The following is a 23,311-nucleotide window of genomic DNA, read 5'->3' as shown; positions in this document are numbered from 1 at the left end:
ATTTTTGCATTGTTTGAATTCATTCAGCCATTTAAGGAACTCGTATGCAGCATGAAGAAAACACATTTCAGTGAATGAAGAAACATTGTCACAATTTCTTAACTGCATTTTTGAACTTATACCATATACACTACTGTATACTTGAATATAAACATATCCAAATATAAACCAAGGTAACCCTTTTTCTGATGCAATAGGGAAGACATTCTAGACTAGTGGGTAGTATCCCAATGGCCGCATGCCATCTGTAGAAGGAATCAAATCTGGATTTGCTCTCTACTTTAATGTGCTTCTCTACTTCTGCTCTACTTCAATGTGCTCTATAGCTCCACCTACAGTTTTTTCCTTCTGCACGCGTGCCAGCAGGAGTGTATTTATTCTGCTCCCTCCTTTTTATTATTTTATTCAGTGTTTTTCATCCCTTTTTTCGGGACTTCTTGTGCTCGAGGCAATTAAGCTCTGCCTGCGTGGAGAACTCTGTCTGGTCTGCAGCTGATAGGCCAATCCCAGTGGATACCTGTCAGCCAGCCTGGTTCTATTTCTGAGGAGTATGGGCTGTCCCCATTTCTCCTACTACTGGATGTAGTTCAGCGCAGGCTGTTGGGCATACCTAGGAGACTCGGCAGTATCTTGCAGGTGCCAACTGCATTCCATTCCATGCCTCTGCCCATTCCTTAGCGCGTCTGTCGGTCCACAGGGATGGAGATATAGTCAGGCATGGAGTCTGGCAGCCCGAAGATCAGTATCATGGAGGCATTCAAAGCAATGGTTCTGATTCCAGCTACTGTGAGAGAGCTGTGGCAGGCTGCAGCACATTTCTAGCATTTCAGCACAAGTCACAGTGAGTAAAGGCAGTTAGCCTGTGAGGTGAATCCTTGGGGGGTGGGGGAGGTCTGAATTTTGCAGTTTTGAAAGTTTCTGCATATCCTCCTGTGTTACCCAGCTGAAAAATCCTAAAATTGCCATTTTTAATGTTTGCTATGTATGAAAAATATTGCGATTTTGGCACAAATTTCTTAACGGTGGTCATCTTGGATTTTTAGTGATATTTTTTTACATAAGTTCCCACCTTCTCCAAAACTGAAATTTTTGCTTCCAAACTTGTTTGGATGGAGTTCTTGGGTTCTCCTAATGTGAATTCTTTCCAGGATTACACAAATTGGGTGCTTTTGGAATGTTTTTGCATCAGGTGTTGATGTGGTACAGCCAGGAGTGATGGCAGTGCAAAGCGTAGCCTCTTCCTTGATTCAGCAGGTGACTAAATGCTCGGCTAGCTTGGTGGGGCAGTTATTTTGTTTTCAGGGCTCAACATGGTTTATGGTTCCATGTGCAAGGCTGTGGACCCTCTGTCATCTCAGGGTGACTCTGCGTCCCAGGAGCCGGAGGCCTTTGCAGACTTTATGGCATATTTGTCCTCTGCAGGCGTTTTCTGCAGCACATGTGGCAGGAGTCGATAATATACCAGTCAATTCCCTCAGCAGACGGGCATTGGATCTGGGCAAGTGGGAGCTGTCCTTAGTAGTGTTCCAAGCCATTGTGCAGTGCTGGGATTAGCCCTGCGTACTTGTAGCCATGACGCAGGGCAATGCGATACCTTAATTCTTCAGTTGAAGATCCAAGCCTGACAGCACAAATCTCGATGCTGTTGTGCCACCTTAGCCTCGGGGTATTCCCCTGCATGTTAAGTCATTCGACGGAGAGCGACCCTTCTGGGTCATGTTATTCTGGTGGCTCCGTACTGGCTTCACAGGCCATGGTACACAGCTCTGCTGTGTCTTTGCAGAGGTAGCAGCTCGGTTCGGCACCCCTCCAGACTTGCTTTCTTAGGATCCGGTCTCTATGGAGAACTCGGGTCACTTTGCTCTTACAGCATGGATTTTGCATGCACAACTTTTGCACACACAAGCTATTCGGAAGTAGTTATTGCCATGCTTCTCAAGTCTATGCAGTCAACTACTGTGTCTGCCTATACTGAGGCATGGTAGACTTTCCAGCATTGGTGTGACCAGGAATGGCCAGAGCTGTATTCCGCTCAGATTTCAGTTGTTTTGCCTTTCTTCTGGCTGGTCTGGATACAGGCTTCACTGTGGCATTCCTTCGTGTTCAAGTGGCTGGGCTCTATTGTTTCAGAGCCCAGGTCTGTCCTTAATCTTGGGCATCCTTAATGTTGGTTATTGCCAGATTTCAGCAAGGGGCTCTTTGCATTAAACCGCCGATTAAACCACTGTTCCCTTTGATCCTCTTCGAGATGCTTCTCTCTTGACCTTGACTTTCCCAGTTGTCTTTCTGGTTGTTGTTACTTCAGCAAGCCATATCTCTGAACTTCAAATTCTATCTTGTCAAGAGCTGTTCTGCCAATTCTTGGTGTCTGGTCTTCTTGTGCACTGTTCCTTCTTTCCTGCCAAAGTTGATTTTGGCTTCCATGTTCATCAGAAGGTGTGTTTGCCTGTTTTTCAGCCTACTGGTTCTAAGCCACAAGATTGCCTTTTAAAGACACTTGCTGTGCGCAGGATGCTTCTTCGTCACTCTGACCTTCTGTTTATACTGAGTCATTGTGTTGAGCGGGGCACTCCCATTTCCAAGGCCATCATTTCTAGGACTATGGCTTCTTCAAGGGCCAAAGTAAGTGCCGGTCTCTCTTGAGGGAATCTGCGTGGCAGCAGCGTGGTCCTCTTTGCACATGTTTGCCAAGTATTACAGAGTTGATGTGGTGGCGAGACAGGACTCTGCCTTCAGGTCCCTGGTTTTTTAGGTCGGCGCAATAAGCCTGCTTTGGTACATTGTCCTTGTCTAGAATGTCTCCCAATTACACTAGAAAAAAAGATTATGTACTTACTCTGGTAAGCTCTTTTCCACTAGATAGGAGAGACATTCTATACTCCCACCCTGTACTTCCTGCACCTGTCTACTGCCTGTTTATGCTTGTCCAAGTTGCTTCTTGGATGTTAGTCAGCCCTTGGGTTGGGAACACTCTATCTATATGTCACTTTTATGCAGGGGTCATATTTGTAAGATGGCTCTCGGTGCTTGGGTACTAACTGTAGGTGGAGCTAGAAAGCACACTGAAGTAGTGCAGCACCACAGAAAGAAAATCTGGATTGGATTCCTTCTGCAGATGGCACACGGCCATTGGGATACTACACACTTGTCTATAATGTGTCTCCCCTATCTTCTGGAAAAGAGCTTACCAGGGTAAGTACATAATCTCTTTTTTCCCCAATAAAGAGGGAAAAAAGTTTGTGTTGAATATAAATCAAACTCATGGCATTATCATGAAGTTACTGTGAAATGGAGGGGTGGCCTAGTGGTTAGAGCTAGAGGTTGTGAGTTCAATCCCAGCATGCTTCTTGTGGCTTTGGGCAAATTACTTAACATTCCATTGCCCCAGGTACCACAGTTAGACTGTGAGCCTGCCAGGACTGATAGGGAAAATGCTTAAGAGTACCTGATTACTATTCAATGTATTTTAAACCACCTTGAGTGAATTTCTTCATAAAAAGGCAATTAATCTAAAAAAATACTTGTCAGCCATTTTGAGTAGTGAAACTGCATGGGGCAGGAGCTTAGGTGGATCGCTCTTGCCCTGGTTCGCCACTGGACCAGCAGGGCTTAAGTGAGGCCTGTGATGGGTCTGAGAGGGGGAGGACTTGAAAATAAACAGAGACCCCCTTTTTTGGCCCCAAAATCTAGGTTTTTATTTAAGTATAACTTTAAAAACAATGTACATAGACATACACATAGCTGTGCTGATTTTTGTTTCTCTAGTTATCTGTGAATTTCTCCCATCACTGCCCGGGCTTTTCTGGCACTAGAAGATGAAATGCAAGTTGGATTTATGAGCTACCCATAACTTCTGCATAGTCTTCTTGAGCTGCAGCCCCAATTTGTTTCTACTACTATGCCTACTCTTGCCTTGTATGTTCTATTGCTTTCCATACTCTGCTGTCTTTGTGGGCACCCCACCCCATTCCTTCAGCTCATCACCCTGCAGATGTCTACTTCCTCTGCTTTTGGACTCTTGTTTTTCCTTACTTGCAACTGCCAAGAACAGATCTCTTCAATTCTCTCTACTTTCAGGAGAAAGCAGAAATCCATGTGCACAAGCAGCTGGCTTAGTTCCCTTGGCTGCCAGAGCTGTTCTGCTGCTGTTACTTCTAGCACTTAGAGTGAATCCATTTGGTACCATAGCGCACTCCTGGTGGAATTCCACACCACTGTCTCAGGCAAAATTCCCAAGTCCCACAGAACTTACCTTTTTTCTGTGCAGAATTCTGGTCTCAGCGATGTCCCTGCTTGGGCTAACACCACATGCATGGGCCAGTCACATGATCCACTGCCTCAGACCTTCTTTCTCTGTCGAGTGTATGTTTTCTAGGTTGAGGGTATAGCCTTGGATGGGCCTGAGTCCACCAAGCAGTGATGCACCTACGCATCACCAGCATAAGGGGAGTTTGCTGGGCTCCTACACTCCTGCTTCTCTGTCCCTAAAGTGTGGTTTCATTGGGTCCTATCAGTGATACCCATATGCTGCCTTCTACTAACCCGGAAGCCTCTCCTTTGCTGTGTCCTGCGCCTTCCCCTCTGCCAGAAGGAGGCAGGACGTGAAGGAGAAATGTTGGACATATGGGTGGAGAAGAGGATGAGGCTGCTGCAGGGGAAAGAGGGATAAATGTTGCACATGAAGAGGGAAAGGGAGAGATGTTGCGGGGATGGGGGGATAGAAGTTCGACTCAGTAATAGAAGAAATCTCTTAAGGGTTCCTTGTACAAAGCGGCACTACCAATTAGCGGCACGCTGAGTGTGATGAAGTCTATTCAATTCCCTTGGGCTTCTTCATATTTGGTGTATGCCAATTGATAGCTCCACTTTGCAAAGGGAGCCCTAAATGAGAAAAAACTTGAAGGCTCTTTGTTTTCTCTACTATAAATGAAAATACTGAATTGTACTAAGATTTCTAGAGAATAATTAGCAAAAATATTGTTTAAATTTTGACAAATAAACTTGCAGAATTTTGAAAATTTTGCACAGAATTCTGCCAGTAGTGCCGTCAGCCTACAGATGGTAGATGAAGTCTCAAAGAAGGCTGAAGAAAAGGAATTGCAGTGAGCAGTATACATGCTGGATGAAGTGGGTCTAGTTCTGTTCTCTGCATACTGCATGTTAATTCCTACATGTCAAGCTTCTTCCTGTCTACAGCATGAGAGGCATATGTGACTACTCGTACCCTTTGTTGCTATGAGATGCAGAGAGCAGAACCTAGGTGCTGGTCTAGACCTGGACATCAGGCAATGAATAACTTTTCTATTGTATCCCCATTATACAGTAGCATACTGGTTGGGAAACAACGTGCACTGGGTTTTGGGGTAGGATATATTACCTAAAGTCAGTGGTGGAGGGGGGAAGTGTCCGCCCTGGGAGCTGTTTTGGTGAGGGCGCCAGCACCTGTCCTCTCCGCCCCTCCCCCACTACTGCACGACCCTTCCCTCGTACCTCTTTAATGTTCGTGGCGCGAACAGCAACGCCAACCTGCTGCTTGTGCCAGCTTCGGCTCTTCCTCTGACGTTCTGGGCTTGCGCCTAGGAAGTGACGTCGGAGGATGAGAAGACGCTGGCGTGAGCAGCAGGTTGGGGTTGCTGTTTGTGCCGGGAACGTTAAAAGAGGTAGGGAAGGAAGGAGCATGCAAGTGGCAGGAGTAGGCAGGGAAGGAGCGGATGGGGTGGAGAGGAGGGCAGGAGTGAGGCACCACTGCACTGGGCACCTCTCACCCTTGCAATACCACTGCCTAAAGTCACTCTTGAGTTATTGGCAGAGTTAGAATCCTGAGTCTGTTAACTGTAGCCAAGATTTCTTCGCATTTTGTATGATTAATATTGCAACTTTCAGCTGCTTTTGAATTAGCTTGCTGCTGGATCAGAGTAACCCACACATATATAGATCTCTAAATTCCCATGCTGCAGTCTATGGAAAAGATGAGTTTATAGACCTCAGTGCCTTTTAATTTAAGGTTGGGAAGTCCTTGAGGAAGCTGCTTATTGACAGCTGCTTGTAAAAATAGTACTTGATATCCTGGGGGCTGTGACCACCAAGTAAGACTTTAATGGCAGTGCTAGCAGTTAGTGTCCTATGCCTCTGTTATAAATCTAAATGGGGAGCTTTCAATAACTGAAAGCTGTGATGGAAAATGTATTTCCAGGGGAATGAATGAGTGTTCACAAACTGAACTGTGTGGATGTTTGCTTTGTTAAAAATAATTTAATTACTAGGGAAAAATCTGTTTAGAACATTTGTTTGTGCTTCATACTGTGGATCCTAGAATGAAGGGAGTTCCCTTTATAGAGTACTGCTGCAATGTCTAAATGTGGATGCAGTTTAGACTCGTTTTAAAACGGTTAGTATGCAGATATTTCATGTGCACCGTAAGGGACATTTTGCACAAGGTAGCATCATAACCTTTCTCTGAACTGCTTTGGATGTCTCTGGTTAGGCTGGGAAGACAATTTTATAAATACTTTAAAATAAGTAGAAGCAGTAGACTCAGATATAGCTATAGATAGAGAAGAGGAATACATAGGTCTAAAAACACCACCCATTTATAACATAAAAGTTAGGTGACCACCTATCTAGGGATGCTCTGGTGGCATCTACCATTGTTTAATTGTGCAACAGGACTGGTAGTCTTGACCAGCGGATAAAACCCTCATTAGCTGCAAGGGTTGTAGAGAACCCACTGTTTTGTTTTCATGCTCCACCTCACATCACTCTGGGATGAGCTCCACCCCCTCAGGTTCTGTAGGCCCTTGCAAAGACCCTGTAGGAGCATTTGGAAGAGGTATCCCTGATAGATCTGACAGTTAAGACAGGATTTCTTAATATCTGTAACATCAGCAAGAAGAGTGCCTGAGCTGCAGGCCATGTCCTGCAGGAAACACTTTCTTTGAATTTCAGAGGCTAGAGCAGTGGTTCCCAAACGTTTTCTGTTCACAGCTCACTTACTCCCTCTTCTACGAAACCACACTAGCGGTTTTAGCGCAGAGAGCTGCACTGAATGGCCCACGCTGCTCCCGACGCTCATAGGAACTCAATGAGCATTGGGAGCAGCGCAGGCCATTCAGCTCGGCTCTCTGCGCTAAAACACTATAAATCAGGAATCTCAAAGTCCCTCCTTGAGGGCTGCAATCCAGTCGGGTTTTCAGGATTTCCCCAATGAATATGCATGAGATCTATGTGCATGCACTGCTTTCAATGCATATTCATTGGGGAAATCCTCAAAACCGGACTGGATTGCGGTCCTCAAGGAGGGACTTTGAGATCCCTGCTATAAATAAAAAGTAAGATGAAGGAAAGACTGGAAGAAAATTAAAATACGAGGATGTAAGGGAAAAGGAATGAGTGTGAGGACAGACAAAGGAGAACATCTCAGTATACCTAGCAATTCTTGGTTTTGCTTATCTTGAAATTCACTGAGGTGGGAATGGCAAGAAATAATAAGCGAAGCTGGAAGGCAATTTCAGGGTGGGCGTGTATTTCCTCATTCCTTCGCCTCTCCACCATGAAGTTTATAAATTAAATACTTTAGCTGTTGAAGATCCCTAGGTCCACTGACTTATGTTTAAAAAAGCATAGCAGTCAAAGGCAGTGCCCTAAGCCCTTTATACCGGCACTCCAGGCATATTCAGTTTTCACGTATGAACTGGTATTAGTGCTTTGGAGCACCACCATTGACTGCCATGGTTTTCTGATGGAGGGTTTAAACAGACTGTGGATGTCTTCAGTTGGTGAGGCTTAGAGCCCTGCCAGCTATATGAATGATGCACCTGGGGTTGCCAACCTTTTGAAAGATTAAAAACCCTATACCTGCCAACATCCTGCTAGAGAATATCATGGGGACAAAGTCTGTCCCCATCCTCAGAGGCTCCATCCCCATCCTGCCCCTATGAACTCTGCCCTTGTCCCCTGCCCCTACAGACCTCATTTGTACAAGACTTTTGATTTTATATTTACAGTCCTCCCTCAATATTCTAATCTAATCTTCTATTTCTGTGTCGCACATACCTATTCAGGCTCTAGGTGACATTCAGAGAGGGGTTGAAAGGGGATCAGGAGGAGTGACTAAAAGGAGCCTTGAAAGGGGGGGAGGGTATGAGGGGGGCAAGAAATCATAGTTGTCTAGGAGCTCATCTAGCGAAAGAGGTGGAAAGATTCGTTTCTGAGAAGTCAAGTAGGTTCAGCTGTCAAAGAGGAAGGTTTTCAGTTTTTTCCAGAATGTTGTATGTTTAGTTTCTTTTCAGATCATTTCTGGCAGGTTATTCCATGCTTTTACTCCTAGGAATGTAAGCATGGAGTGGAACAAATGCCTGTAATGGAGATTTTTTTCTGGAAGGTAGATTCAACTGTATTCTGTTTGAGTCTCCTGGAGGTAGACCAGGCTGTTGAGAATAGTTGGGTGAGAGCAGTGGCTGAGTTTCCGTGGATTATGTGGTGTAGGATGCATGATGTTTTGAAGAATATTTGCGATGGAATTGGTAGCCAGACTGTATACTTTCAAGTAAACTGAAGCGTCATTTAGAAACTAATCATTCACACTCTATTAATAAAACTTGCGACTTCTTTACCAGAAAATTAAAGGACAGCAAGGTACATTTTCTCAGCATTTATCATTACCAAACAATGCTCTACTGCTAGCCTCATACAAGGATGCACATAAATTTGCTAAGTGTAAAAAAACCCATACCATTGTGGAACAACTGATTCTACCTGTTGCTATAGATATGTGAACATTATGATTGGCGAATCTGCAGGGAAAGTACTTTCAATTGTACCTTTATCTAATAATATTATCAGTCGGAGAATTCAACATATGTCAGAAGACCTCAATTACCAATTGATCGAAAAACTAAAAGAAAGGGAGTTTGGTTTGCAATTAGATAAGACCATGGATAATAAGGATGCACATTTGATTTGCTATGTACATTTTGTAGATGGAAATGCCATTGTGGAAGAACTTCTTTTTTGTAAAAAAAATAAGTGCAAAGGCTCAGGACTTGTTTGAGATCCTAAATATATTTATGACTGAAAATAATTTAGAGTGGACAAAGTGTATTGGGGTCTGAATGGATGGTGGCCATTCAATGTCAGGTCATTATGGAGGATTGCAAGCATTTATTCGAAAGAAAGCTCCGGCTGCAATGTGGACCCATTGCATAATACATACAGAAGTACCGTACTTGCATCAAAGCATTTAAGTCCTACATTGAATTTGGTCCTGGAACACACAGTGGATGTGATAAACTTTATAAAAACTTGCCCAGTAAAAGCAAGATTTTTCAAAAAAAATTGTGTGAAGATATAGGAGCTGAATACACGTCTTTGTTATACTACTACTATTCACGCTGGCTTTCTTGTGGCAACATATTGGCCCGTATATTTCCAATTATGACAAGAACTCTACATTTTTCTTGAAGAAAAAAACATGAGTATGCCAAAAACCTTGTAGAGACAGAGTTTTTGATTAAACTGGCATACTTGTATATTTTTGAAAAGTTAAATATGCTGAATCTCTCCTTGCAAGGAGGCAACATGCACATTTTGAAATTGATCAAGAAGATTTAAGTTTAAAGATTTCAGTTTTAAAAAAAAATAAATACAATTCTGGTGGAGAAAAATGCATGAAGACGATGGCAAAGATTGTTTTCCCCTTTTGCAGCAGTTCATGATCTCAAATGAAGTTGTTTTGGCTGACAATATAAAATCAGTTTTTGAAGATCACCTATCACAAAGTATCAAATGGTTTGATGATCCTATGAAATTTGCCTAGATTCAGGATCCCTTCAGAGCTAAACCTCCAGCTGACTTTACTTCTGAAGAAGAAGAAAATCTCATTGAGCTGTCTTGCGACAATACGCTCAAGACATAATTTAGCAGCATGGATATTACCGTATTTTCGCGGATATAACGCGCGCGTTATACGTGATTTTACGTACCGCGCATACCCCTCGCGCGTTATATGCCTGAGCGCGGTATACAAAAGTTTTTAAACATAGTTCCCACCCCGCCCGACGCCCGATTCACCCCCCCAGCAGGACCGCTCGCACCCCCACCCCGAACGACCGCTCGCACGCGCTCGCACCCGCATCCACGATCGGAGCAAGAGGGAGCCCAAGCCCTCTTGCCCGGCCGACTCCCCGACGTCCGATACATCCCCCCCCCGGCAGGACCACTCGCACCCTCACCCCGAAGGACCGCCGACTCCCCAACAATATCGGGCCAGGAGGGAGCCCAAACCCTCCTGGCCACGGCGACCCCCTAACCCCACCCCGCACTACATTACGGGCAGGAGGGATCCCAGGCCCTCCTGCCCTCGACGCAAACCCCCCTCCCTCCAACGACCGCCCCCCCCCCAAGAACCTCCGCCCGTCCCCCAGCCGACCCGCGACCCCCCTGGCCGACCCCCACGACACCCCCACCCGCCTTCCCCGTACCTTTGTGTAGTTGGGCCAGAAGGGAGCCCAAACCCTCCTGGCCACGGCGACCCCCTAACCCCACCCCGCACTACATTACGGGCAGGAGGGATCCCAGGCCCTCCTGCCCTCGACGCAAACCCCCCTCCCACCCAGCCGACCCGCGACCCCCCTGGCCGACCCCCACGACCCCCCCACCCCCCTTCCCCGTACCTTTGGAAGTTGGCCGGACAGACGGGAGCCAAACCCGCCTGTCCGGCAGGCAGCCAACGAAGGAATGAGGCCGGATTGGCCCATCCGTCCTAAAGCTCCGCCTACTGGTGGGGCCTAAGGCGCGTGGGCCAATCAGAATAGGCCCTGGAGCCTTAGGTCCCACCTGGGGGCGCGGCCTGAGGCACATGGGCCAAACCCGACCATGTGTCTCAGGCCGCGCCCCCAGGTGGGACCTAAGGCTCCAGGGCCTATTCTGATTGGCCCACGCGCCTTAGGCCCCACCAGTAGGCGGAGCTTTAGGACGGATGGGCCAATCCGGCCTCATTCCTTCGTTGGCTGCCTGCCGGACAGGCGGGTTTGGCTCCCGTCTGTCCGGCCAACTTCCAAAGGTACGGGGAAGGGGGGTGGGGGGGTCGTGGGGGTCGGCCAGGGGGGTCGCGGGTCGGCTGGGGGGGAGGGGGGTTTGCGTCGAGGGCAGGAGGGCCTGGGATCCCTCCTGCCCGTAATGTAGTGCGGGGTGGGGTTAGGGGATCGCCGTGGCCAGGAGGGTTTGGGCTCCCTTCTGGCCCAACTACACAAAGGTACGGGGAAGGCGGGTGGGGGTGTCGTGGGGGTCGGCCAGGGGGGTCGCGGGTCGGCTGGGGGACGGGCGGAGGTTCTTGGGGGGGGGCGGTCGTTGGGGGGAGGGGGTTTGCGTCGAGGGCAGGAGGGCCTGGGATCCCTCCTGCCCGTAATGTAGTGCGGGGTGGGGTTAGGGGGTCGCCGTGGCCAGGAGGGTTTGGGCTCCCTCCTGGCCCGATATTGTTGGGGAGTCGGCGGTCCTTCGGGGTGAGGGTGCGAGTGGTCCTGCCGGGGGGGGGGATGTATCGGACGTCGGGGGGGGCATCAGGCTTTCAGGATGGGGACAGACCTTCAAGGGGGGACAGGACTTCAAGGGAGGACAGTGCACGGAAGTCAGGGGGGTGAACGGAGAGTCGGGACAGCGCACGGAAAGTCAGGGCGGGCGAAAGGAGAGTCGGGCAGCATGCGCGTTATATGCCTGAGCGCGGTATAGAAAAGTTTTTGTACATATCATCGTGATTTCTGCGCGCTATACCCCTGTGCGCGTTTTACAATGGTGCGCGTTATATCCGCGAAAATACGGTACTGAATTTTGGTGTTCAGTAAGAGATGAATATCCATTGTTAAGCAGTAGAGCACAAAGAATCTTAATTCTGTTTGTGACATCCTATTTATGTGAGGTTGGGTTTTCAGTGCTCGCTGTGATAAAAAGCAAATACCGAGCGAACATCAATGTGGAACAAGAAATAAGATTGGCCACTATCAAATATGGTTCCGAGGTTTGAGAAGATTTGTAATAAACAGCAAGCTCATCCATCTTACTAGTTCTATCAATATTTTTTGTGACAACTTTTTTTTTATATTCGTTGTTGAATTTTTTCAAATAAAGATTATTGTGGTAACCTTTATGAAAAGTTGTTTTAATTTTTTTAAATTACTAATCGTCTCAAGCTAACAACTATCAGGTATGTATTAGATTACAGAAATATCATTTGACCTGGGGAGCCACGGAGAAATGTTGAAACATTAACCCCCTCTTCTACGAAATTAAACATTGTCCATCTGTTTATTTTTTTTAAAAACACAAAAATCCCAACTCCAAATGGAGTATTTCCCTGCTTTGTATGAGAGCAGCAAAGGCAGGAAGGGCTGCTATTTCTGAGTACATTTGTTGGTCTCCATTAGCCATTGATGTCATGGGAGAAGCCATATAAGAGAGCTTTTTTTCCCCCTTCATTGGAGCAGCAGACTATGATAACCTACAATGCCTTGAAGAAATCATCTGATGTAAATATGGATGAAGCTAAGTATTAATTTAGCATAAAAGATGTTGCCTCTGTCCCTTAACTGCATCTCCAGCTGACCCTTCAACATGTTAAAGATTTTGCTGTGGATTTTGATTTGGTTTTATGAGGGACATACAATAATTTACCTGGTTATGAAAGAAAGTAAGAAACTTGTTGAAACAAGTCTGTACATGTTGTGACAGTTGTGGCTCAGTGCAAGTCTAACATTCCAAGAGACAGGATGTCAGGAGAGACCTTGTACAAATCAAGTAAGATACTGCTAGATTTGGAGAACTGTTCAGTGATAAAATTTCTCACAAAAGAAAGGAAAAAGTCAAAGGAGTGGCATGACTGCAGTTTATGGTTAGTCTTCCCCATCATCCTACAAAGTACAATTTTGGAGCAAGCAGTTTAAGTGGGGTAGAGAGTCCATTGAAAATGGATGGCCTGTGAAAGCAACTTCCACAGAAATGTGCAAGTAAGTAGAGGATATAATTTTGTCAGACAAATTAATGTTTCCTGAATAACTGAAGAAATGGGCATCTTGGCAGGTACAGTTTGGAAAATAATTCATGAAAGGTTGGGCATGTCCAAGGTTAATGCAAGATGGGTTTCAAGAATGCTGGTGCCATGTCATGAGGCTCCAGTGCTGTCAGGAGAACTTGGAGATGCTCTGTGAAGACAAAGTGAATTTTTTTTCATCATTTGGTGACTGGAGATGAGACTTGGGTCTATCACAGAGATCCTGAGTTCAAAATGGAGTCAATGCAGTGGAAGCACACATCATCCCTCACCCCAAAAATCTGCAGGCAGTCATGGCAATTGTTTTCTGGAATGAAGGACTTTTTCTTCTGGAGTTCATGCCACACAAGACAACTATAACTAGGGAGAGTTATGCCAACACAAGGATCGCTTTGTGGGAGTCAAGGAGAAAAGACTAGGAAAACTCACAGCAGGCATGCTACTTCTTTACAACAATCGCTGACTGCCATCTGAGAATGTGGGTTTCAGCAGCTGAGCTATCTACCCTACAATCCTGGCCTGGCTCCCTCTGATTATTTCCTGCTCTGAGTTTTGAAGAAATCTCTCAATGAACAGCAGTTTTCAAGTGATGAAAACGTCGAGGAAGCTGTGACGTCCTGGTTTGAAGGTCAAACACAATAAATTTTTTCAAAGGGATTAGTCATTGCAGGAAAAGTGGATGGAGTGTATGGAGCTATCAGGGGACTATATTGAAAATGCTTTTCTTTCCTACTGAGATAAATTATTGAACGCCCCTCATAAATATGCTGTATTCCAGTATAATATCCAGTATAAAAACACTTTGTTGATTTAGGTCTGAGGTCTCATAAACACATCAGCCTAATAAAGTATTCTTTCAGTTTACAAGCCAGCTTCACTGTTCCATTCAGCATTAATACGTGAAAACAATACGTTAACAGCCCTACAAGGAAAGGTTTAGAATTCCCTGTAACAGAACAGCTTCAGAGCAGAAGAGCAAAGGTGCTTGATGAGAAGCAGTGCTCCTTTTGTTGATGCAATGGATCCTTCTCATTGGGTATGTAGCAGCCAAAGTTTGTGTACAGGCCTTTAGAATTCCGAAATGGGCGGTGCTGTTAAATATTATCTGAGGTACGCTTGAAATCATTCTATTTCTGTTGAATATTAACTCCTGACTAGGCAGACTTTTTTTCACCTAAATAAACTTGAGCAGAGATATCATAGATTCATGGTTTATTTAAGTTTTGATTAAACACTTATCCAAAAGCACAAAGCGTTGTACAAAGTATTTAAAAATAGCTGGGAGATGAACATTTTTAAATTATTAGACATACATGAACTGATTATTAGACATACACGAACTAAACAAACATACATATGACTTGAAAACAATGGGAAAAGAGGGAAGAACTACAGTTTTATAGAAAGAATACATAGAAGGAAAATCCAATAGGAAAGGGGAAAAAGTTAAAAATTGTTGGAGTAGATACGTGAATAAATATCAGTTATAGGCATCTTTGAAAAGCAAGTACCGTATTTGCCGGCGTATAAGACGACTGGGCGTATAAGACGACCCCCCAACTTTTACAGTTAAAATATAGAGTTTATTATATACTCGCCGTATAAGACTACCCCTTCTTCCGCACACCTTCTGCACAACAAATATTATGTTCCATGGCAAAGTTTACAACTTTAAGTTTAAAACTTGCTTCATATTTCGTTCTTTTTGCTGGGGCCATAATAGAGTTGATAGGGGTTTGACTGCTGGACATTTTCTATACTGTACTGTACAATGGTGAAGTACCGTACTGTGGTTGGCTGTATACAAACCTGATTTGATTGGTGCCCTCCCTGTCTCCATCTCACTAGCAGCAGTCTGGTCCACCCTTATCCATATATGGATAGTACCATACCATACGGTACTTTATCAGTACTATAGTTGCACTATGTATTTTATTACACACTGCCTTTAATGTAAACTGTAAAATTGCAGGACATCAATGGGACAGGAGTGCCAGCCCTACACAGCCATACACAGCGGCACGCCTCCTGCTCGCCCCCGCAACTTCCTTAAGGGCTAGACTCCACACACGGCCGCATGTGCGAGAGACGTAGTAAAGAGAAAAGGGGTGGGGCCAGAGCGCCGCTGCTTCCCGCTGCGCAGGATGAAGGAGCTGGCACCCTTGTCACACTGATGTCCCGCCATGGCCCCGCTGATGTCCCGGCAGGTTTACTAGTACCGTAAGCACCGTAAGGAGGTAAGGAAGGAGATGTTAGGGCATGTAAAGTAAGGGCATGTAAACAATACCCGGCGTATAAGACGACCCCCGACTTTGGGGAGGATTTTAAGGTACTGAAAAGTCGTCTTATACGCCGGCAAATACGGTACTTTAGGCTGCTTTTGAATTTCTGCAAGTTTCGTTCGGCTCTAAGGTATAGAGGGAGAGAGTTCCAAATTAAAGGGGTGGTGACTGAAAAAATGAGGGTAACACGAGTACCAATTATCTTTAAGGACGGGACATTAAGGGAATACTGGGAGGTTGATCTTAAGGTTCTGGGAGGGTCATAGGGGATCAGTACTCTTATCTATGAATGCTGGGGCATTAGTTTGCATAGTTTTAAAGGTCAAGAGGGCAATTTTATGTAGAACAGGCAACCTGTGGGCTTTTTGTAACAAAGGAGTGACATGATCAAATTTTTTTTGACCCCGAAATAATTTTGATAGCTGTGTTTTGTATTGTGTTTGCCTCTGTCATTTTACTACTCATGATTAACCAGAGAGAGTTTTTCATAGAAGGAAAGAGGTGGTATACCTTACTGGGCTTCTTAAACACAAGGGCTTATTCATGACTACCATTACTTTTTTTCCCTTCTGTACTTCTGCGATCTTTCTATAAGCTGCTAATGTTTAGAAGGCTAGAGAAAGTATTTCTAAATGTATCTGTAGACTTATTTTCCTTTTTTTTTAAAGTACACAAGGGTACTGGTGCTGTAATTGTGTAACCTGTCTTGAATGCACATTGGACAAAAACCTGATGTAAAATTTAAATAGAGTGTTTGGCTTTATGTAGCACTATGCTTGCATTTCCCTAATGTCTTTACTTAGTAACATAATGGTATAATGCTAAGCAAAGAATTGTATAGTCAAGAAAAACTCATACCATATGGTATGATGTTATACATATGCATACTTGATCTTGATCTGTCCTTGCTGCTTTTTTGGGCATAGATTATAGAAGTCTGCCTGGCACTGACTGGCCTTTTTCCCTAACTATTGGAGTTGCTGTCTGTTCAGCCTTGATTAAAGCACAGATGTCCAGCACTAGCCTTATTTCCCAAATACTAGAGTTGCCAATTAAAGTTTCTTTGATTCCATTCTTTCCATACTGCACTCTGCAGGGTGGTGAAAAGCCATGTTCCCATACCTGCGGCAAACAGCTGACTTTTTTCCCTCTGTTCCTGCGGATTAGCCACAGCTAGCCTCAGGAAACAGTCCCCGTGTCATTCTCTAGTGATATCAAAACTTTTTAATATAGTTTTAGTTTGTCATAACATCAGATAGGACTTTAGACTTTTTGCAGTAACTGATGTGTTGAGGTGCAAGAAGAACCTATTAATCTTATAACTCCCAAATCATATGAGACAGCAAAATCAACAACCTTTCGGAGAGAGAAGAGCAGAGTGGTTGAGAGCAGGCAGAGGGCACATTAGATAGGTGTATATAAGTGTCGGAGAGAGAGAGAAGGGCAGAGGGCATATGGGATGTGTGTGTGTGTGTGTCAGAAGGGCAGAGGGCATATGGGATGTGTGTGTGTGTGTCAGAAGGGCACAGGGCATATGGGATGTGTGTGTGTCAGAGAGAAGGGCAGAGGGCATATGGGATGTGTGTGTGTGTCAGAAGGGCACAGGGCATATGGGATGTGTGTGTGTCAGAGAGAAGGGCAGAGGGCATATGGGATGTGTGTGTGTGTCAAGGGCAGAGGGAATATGGGGGGTATGTGTCAGAGAGAAGGGCAGAGGGCATATAGGATGTGTGTGTCGGAGAGAAGGGCAGAGGGCATATGGGGTGTGCATGTCCAGAGAAGGGCAGAGGGCATATGGGATGTGTGTGTGTGTCAGTGAGAGAAGAGCATTGGGCACATGGGATACATGTGTGTGTCAGAAGGGCAGAGGGCATATGGGATATTTGTGTATCAGATTGAAGAGCGCGGATAATGGTTCCGCCAGGACGTCAGGGAGTTGAGTGATGACCTGGCGGAACCGTTATCTGCGCTCTTCAATCTTTCCCTAAGTACAGGAAGAGTCCCGTTGGATTGGAAAATGGGTAACGTCATTCCACTCAACAAAAAGGGATGCAGGACGGAGGCTGAGAATTATAGACTGGTGAGTCTCGCATCGATAGTGAGTAAACTTATGGAAACACTAATCAAACGCCAATTGGATACGATCCTGAACGAGGAGAATCTACGAGATCCCCCATCAACATGGTTTTACGAAGGGAAGGTCCTGCCAATCAAATCTGATCAGTTTCTTTGACTGGGTAACAAGAAAGCTGAATATAGGGGAGTCCCTGGACGTCGTGTACTTGAACTTCAGCAAAGCGTTTGATAGCGTCCCACACCGCTGGTTATTGAGCAAGATGGGTTCGATGGGACTGGGTGAAACATTAACCGGGTGAAACATTAACCGCATGAGTTAGGGACTGGCTTAGAGGTATATTTCAGAGGGTAGTGGTAAACGGTACCCTCTCCGATACGACGGAGGTGATCAGCGGAGTGCCGCAGGGCTCGGTCTTGGGCCCGATCCTATTTAACATCTTCGTAAGAGACTTGGCTGAGGGGCTTCGAGGTAAAATTACATTATTCGCCGATGACACCAAACTATGCAACATGGTAGGCAACTGCACAACAGATGAAAGCACAGTGCCCGTCAAAAGGTCAATGCCCGACAGTATGACGCAGGACCTATTCCTGCTGGAGCATTGGTCAAAGACTTAGCAACTAAGTTTCAATGCCAAAAAATGCAAGGTCATGCACCTTGGCAGCAAAAATCCATGCAGGACTTACACCCTAAATAGTGAGATCCTAGCAAGGACTGTAGCAGAACGTGACTTGGGGGTGATCATTAGCGAAGACATGAAGACTGCCAATCAAGTGGAGAAAGCTTCATCTAGGGCTAGACAAATCATGGGCTGTATCTGTAGAAGTTTCATCAGCCTTGTTGTATTTCACATCAATTACGTTTCTTTTTAGAAGGAAAAGGAGTTTCATTTGCACCATAGTGATTTTCGGTATAACTCAAGTCTATTATTATAGCCATCGGCTCACACTTAATTTCCTTTTAATTTGAAATATGTGATCTTTCCTGGAAGAATTTCTTTCTTTGTCTCCTCCCTCCTTTATTATTGAGGACTATGTTGAAAAAGTATGGGTTTCTTTTTCTGTTATATTATATTGATCCAATAGAAAAATGGACTTATCTCTGTACTACCTTTTTGATTTATTCTGTTTACTAATAGAAGCATTGGATGTACTAATATCGTATGTTGCCTGTTAAGCACAATTGTTGTTTATTTTAAAAAATTTAAATAAAGAATTGAAAAACAAAAAAAAAAAAGAAGTTTCGTCAGCCGTAAGCCCGAGGTCATAATGCCGTTGTACAGATCCATGGTGAGACCCCATCTGGAATACTATGTACAATTCTGGAGGCCGCATTATCAAAAAGATGTGCGGAGAGTTGAGTCGGTTCAGCGAATGGCCACCAGGATGGTCTCAGGTCTCAAGGATCTCCCTTATGAGGAAAGACTGGGTAAGTTGCAGCTGTACTCACCCGAGGAATGCAGAGAGAGGGGAGACATAATCGAAACGTTCAAATATGTCACAGGCCGTATCGAAGTGGAAGAGGATCTCTTTTTCCTTAAAGGACCCACGGCAACAAGAGGGCATCCGTTGAAAATCAGGGGTGGGAAATTTCATGGCGACACCAGAAAATATTTCTTCACCGAAAGGGTGGTTGATCGCTGGAATAATCTTCCACAACAGGTAATTGAGGCAAGCAGCGTGCCAGATTTTAAGAAAAGATGGGATTGGCATGTGGGATCTCTTCATGGAGGTAGTTAGAGGTTGGGCTATTAGTGTGGGCAGACTAGATGGGCCGTGGCCCTTTTCTGCCGTCATGTTCTATGTTTCATATTCTATGTTTCTATAAGAGAAGGGCAGAGGGCATATGGGATATGTGTGTGTGTCAGTGAGAGAAGAGCATTGGGCACATGGGATACGTGTGTGTGTGTCAGAAGGGCAGAGGGCAAATGGGATGTGTGTGTGTGTGTCAGAGAGAAGGGCAGAGGGCATATGGGGTGTGTGTGTGTGTCGGAGAGAAGGGCAGAGGGCATATGGGATGTGTGTGTGTGTGTCAGAGAGAAGGGCAGAGGGCATATGGGGTGTGTGTGTGTGTGTCAGAGAGAAGGGCAGAGGGCATATGGGGGGGGGTGTGTCGGAGAGAAGGGCAGAGGGCATATGGGGTGTGTGTGTGTGTCAGAGAGAAGGGCAGAGGGCATATGGGGTGTGTGTGTGTGTGTCGGAGAGAAGGGCAGAGGGCATATGGGATGTGTGTGTGTGTGTCAGAGAGAAGGGCAGAGGGCATATGGGGTGTGTGTGTGTGTGTCAGAGAGAAGGGCAGAGGGCATATGGGGGGGGGGGGTGTCGGAGAGAAGGGCAGAGGGCATATGGGATATGTGTGTGTGTCAGAGAGAAGGGCATAAGGGATGTGTGTGTGTGTGTCAGTGAGAGAAGAGCATTGGGCACATGGGATAAGTGTGTGTGTATGTGTGTGAGGACTTGTCCACAGTGACCAGATTTCATGTTTCATTTTCCCAGAGAAAAGATGACTTTATTGGTCACTAATGGCAACATTTGTTGAGGTCTCCTGTTCTTATAAACCCTAAGGCCCTGATTCTGCAAAGTGCTCCCGATTGTAGGCAGCTGTAGGCATCCTACAGCTGTCTAATCAGCCAATCGGGAGGCACTTAAAAAAAAAAAATGCTCCCTAGGCAGGCCGCCTATATTGAAAGCGCCTCCAGGGAGCCTAGAGAGGCCCGCAAGCCCGCCTAAGCTTGCATAAGGCTAAGCTATAGCCTTAAGCGAACCTAGGCGGCCCTACGCGTCTCCCTAGCAGAACGGGAGACGCTTACAATGTAGGCTAGCAAAATGCTGGCCTACATGGTAAGTAGACGTGACCGCTGTACCTAATCGCGGCAAGGATCTCCCTGCCGTGATTAGTACAATGGTCATGGCTACGGCCGCAAGTCTCTCCTCCCCCCAGCGATTGCGGCAGAAGGGTGCCCAACCCCTCCTGCCGACCCCACCAACAGCCCTCCTGATAATCGCAGCAGAAGGGTACCCAATCCCTCCTGCCGACCCCCCCATGGCCCTCCCAACAATCGTGGCAGGAGGGTAACCAACCCCTCCTACCGGCCCCCCCCAATGGCTCCCCCTAAGATCGCCGGGGTGAGGGTGCCCAACCCCTCCTGCCGGCCCCCCCCACACCGGAACCTCCCTTAGACTTACTTTCTCAAGTTGGACCAGACAGCTCCTCGCACGTCCGGCCAGAAGGCTGCCTCCGTCCAAATGAGGTGGGCCCGCCCCTCCCCTGCCCAACCCACAGGATCCTAGGGCCTGATTGGTCCAAGCGCCTAAGGCCCCTCCTATAGTGCTTGAAATTTAGCACCCAAAGACAATGTACGTACTGTCTTATTTGCAGGAATCCTTTCCTTCTGGTCTGAGTTGACTTCGATACATCTGAGAACAAGGAGATCTTAGAATCCATAAGGTCACTTCCTTAAGCCTAAAAAATAGCCTAAGGAGTGCCTCTGTCTTGTTGAAAGACAAATGTCACTAGAAGTGTAGAATGCAAGATGATTTCTTCCTCTGAGGTTTCTAATATTCTTGTTAAGGCCATTGGACTCGATAGATCAGGTGAGACCTCAGGTTGAGAAGCCGCCTTAGATACTGGAAGATAATATATTTTATGCATAGGTGAAAGGCCAGTCTCTGGGTATTTAAATATTTCCTTAAGAAATTTATAAAATAAATCTCTAGGAGACATTGCTAGAACTTTAGGAAAGTTAAGTATTCTCAAATTCAATATTTTCATATAATTTTCCATATTTTCTACTTTCCTGACTAGCAATAGTCTATCTTGCATTAAAGTAGTTTGAGTCTTTAGTAAACCTTGAACCTGTAGGTCCAAGAAGTCCACCTTTTCCCCCTGAGACTTTATTCCATCTTGAAGGGAATCCATCCTTTTTTCCTGAGTATTAACCAGAGGTAGAGTTCCTGCACATAATTTGTAAAGTGAGTCTAAAGCCATCCAGATAGACTCCAAAGTAAACTCTGCTGGCCTTACCAACAGGATAACCGCTGGAATCTGTCCACCAATAATAATAATAATAATAATTTATTTCTTATATACTGCCAAAGCCATAGAAGTTCGAGGCGGTTTACAGTGAAGAAGAGCTGGACAATCAGCGAATGGGTACAATCAGAGAAAAGGTACAATCAGCAAGTACAATCAGTAAGTGGAACAATCAGCAGAATAGATACAATTAATAGAGGTAAGAAGGGGGGCTGGAGCAATATAAGGGTCAGGGTAAGGTGAGCGGGAAGGGAGGAGAAAGGAGGTCTAGGGGGGAAGGGTAGGATAGGAGTCTTGGGTTACAAATCGGGCCAGCTCTGCCTGATCTATGGTTAACATCTCAGCCTGAGAATCTAGGGACGCCGGTAAGCCCTCCAGTACAGCAAGGGAGACTGCATCCTGTCCCTTCTGAACCACCGTAGTTTCCCTCTCTTGTGGCTGCTGGGGAGGCACAGGTCCTGCAGGGCTGAGCGAAATCTCGCTCCCGAACGCTGAGACTTCCCACTGATTGGGTAAAGCTGGTTCGCTCCAGGGCAAAGATGTTAGGAAGCTGCCGATTGCCCTTGCCTTCGCTGGGTAAGTTCAGGTTGCCGGGCTGTGGCAGCCGCCCTTCCCCCTTCATTTAGGCATTAGGGTAAATTAAACCCGATATAAAGAAAATAAAAAATTCTTGGCAAGAGGACGAGTTATAAGTTTCCTCACTCCAACGCAGCCATCTTGTCTCTGGAAAAACAAACAAACCTGTCTAAGAAACAAAATTTGTACAGTGATTGTTTTTACAGCTTGTTATGGAACAAAATTATAGGTTTTAATGACTTAACAGAAAACATCTTTCTACCTGGACTTAATTGATCCATTTTCTAAATTAACAGACTTCTATGTCCCATGAGTCATACAAAGACTACTTAGATGATTTCCTACAGAAATTTTATGGGTTGAATTAAAGCAAGCTGAGTCAGGAGGAGTCATAATTTTGAATGTAACTGGCCTTAAGCGCAGAGTTGGAAATAGTGAATAATCTAAAATTCAACTCCAAAATGTTTTGCATGAAAGTCTATGTACTGTATATCCACTGTGTTATGGTATCCCTCACCAGAGATGAACCAAAACCAGTGGTTTTGGTTTCAACTGAAAATCCGGTCCTGGCCCCAACCCCTCTGCAATTGTCATGCAAGTCTGCCCTTTCCCCCCTCCCCACACACACCTTTTCAAGGCCCTTGAAGTCTAGTGTCTTCTTTGGGGCAGGAGCATTCCTTGTTGCTGCTACCCTCCAGTGGCTCTGTATTCAAAACGGCAGTCAAAACTTCCTGTGGCACAGTGGATAAAAATTGATGATTAAACTAAAAAAAAATCCAATATTTTTTTTAAATACTTTTTTGAGGAAAAATCTATCTGAAGATAGTTTTTTCTACTTAAGATACATTATAGTTCAAAAGTTATTCATCATGAAATAAGAATTAGTTTTTAATTATATAGCTTGAGGCTATATATTCATGCAATGTCATGGGCAATTTTTCTATAAAGATATTATCACACATGCTTGGTTTTGCTTTTGTTACTGATGAAAACTCTATGGATATAAATTTGCCAGTGGAAGTTGTCCCACTCGATGTAAGCATGTATGATAGAGGTGAATAGTGTTGAATAATGTGACATAATCTGTAAGTAAGTAAATCTCATTATTGCTATTGATAAGTATGGAATTTGAATATCTTGTTTGTAAAAAGTGTTTATATTTATTACTTGGGATTACTGGGGTTGGTATTCATGTGCATTACTGAGGTTAATATACAATCTATATATTCTGATCTTCAGTGTATAAAATTTGTGCACATTAATCAGAAATGAGGTTGTGCTAATCTAAGATTAATTTAGCCAGTT

At 45.1% G+C, this 23,311-nt stretch overlaps 1 protein-coding gene across 9 annotated transcripts in view; it reads left to right on the top strand.

The window, feature by feature from the left end:
- Positions 1 to 23,311, top strand: part of FAM126B (family with sequence similarity 126 member B) — a 228,517-nt gene that overhangs the window by 7,228 nt on the left and 197,978 nt on the right. The gene's annotated exons all lie outside the window — the stretch shown is intronic.

The sequence above is a fragment of the Geotrypetes seraphini genome, chromosome 5 (genome assembly GCF_902459505.1).
Source record: "Geotrypetes seraphini chromosome 5, aGeoSer1.1, whole genome shotgun sequence".
In the NCBI taxonomy this organism is placed as follows: Eukaryota; Metazoa; Chordata; class Amphibia; order Gymnophiona; family Dermophiidae; genus Geotrypetes; species Geotrypetes seraphini.
The sequence above is the reverse complement of the archived record's forward strand: the minus strand, read 5'-3'. Positions and strand labels throughout refer to the sequence as shown.